Source organism: Phalaenopsis equestris, unplaced genomic scaffold, assembly GCF_001263595.1.
Source record: "Phalaenopsis equestris unplaced genomic scaffold, ASM126359v1 Scaffold000002, whole genome shotgun sequence".
Lineage (NCBI taxonomy): Eukaryota > Viridiplantae > Streptophyta > Magnoliopsida > Asparagales > Orchidaceae > Phalaenopsis > Phalaenopsis equestris.
The window spans coordinates 72,470,081-72,471,267 of NW_018164444.1; the positions used below are offsets into that span (position 1 = coordinate 72,470,081).

Here is a 1,187-nt window from a genome sequence, read left to right on the forward strand (position 1 = left end):
TTTAACACAAACTAGTGCTCCATGAACACCAACAAATGCATCAAATTGGGATAATATTATAATCCTTCACACAAGAAGCTTCAAATAGCTTTACAGAGACATGTTAAGAAAATTAACAATGGAGCAGCATTGAGAACATGGAAGGGAAATTACCAAGGTAACTACTCAACGCATCAATTCCTAGGGAAAAAAAAATCATCATGAAGGATGTAAAGAAAACAGAATAAGTAACTATCCGTGTAAGCATACTTCAAGTTCACCACGAGACAACGACTCCTTAATTGTTTATTTACATACATGGCACATAAGAATTACTTTTCATCTCAAATTCTTCATTCATAGGCCTACTATCTCATCAGTAATTCGTTCCCTCGGCTCCGTCATCTCGCTTGCACCTTCCCCATCAACAGTGAAGGCAATGAAAGTCTCGGTCTCTTCTTCTGTGAAAGACTGACTTAGCCGGTATTCAAATGCTTCTGAATGCACATTTTCTTCATCCTCTTCCGCCAAATGAAAGTAGATATCGCTACGGAAATGATGTATTCTTATGTAATTATGAAGAGTCATTGTAGCACAGACAATCTGTACCTGTTTCTAAAAATTGTAGGGAGGCATATCACGAAGTATCTGAGGGTCTGATGACATGAGAGGACAAGCTAACAAGTGTGCTCAATCCGATTGAGAAATACCTGCTTATTGTTTCTGATGAGTGTTGAAATCGCTCCATCGCTCCTCGTATAGACTCGTTTTGGGATAATATGAACAGTGTTATTGCAAGCACCTCACGTGGATCGGTCCTGGAGGATCCATGAAGACCGTGAGATCCTACGAGTAAGCCCAGAAGATCGATAAATATTGTCCGGCTCATTCGAAACATATTACAAAAGCGTGTTGGGTGCCCCGCAAGCAACTCTCTAACCCATTTATCGCCAATATAAGAAGATGTCATGCATGGCGATCGATCAATGTATGTGTTATAGTACTCGTACATCAAACATAATGTCGTCAGAAACATCCCTCTTCGCTTTCTTCTGCGTGATCCTTGTGGGTTTACATCCGTCATCTTCTATTTGCATCCATAGTGATGGGTATCCCTAAATGTTTCCCATAAAAAATTATCATTTATATGAGAGTTGAAGACAATAAAAAAGGTAATGTTTGCAAATAATTAGGAAGGTACAACAGAG

The 1,187-nt window shown here is 39.2% G+C and overlaps 1 protein-coding gene across 2 annotated transcripts in view; it reads right to left on the reverse strand.

Annotated features, from left to right (window-relative positions):
- LOC110031975 (F-box protein PP2-B10-like) overlaps positions 1-1,187 on the reverse strand; it is a 19,164-nt gene that overhangs the window by 3,705 nt on the left and 14,272 nt on the right. The gene's annotated exons all lie outside the window — the stretch shown is intronic.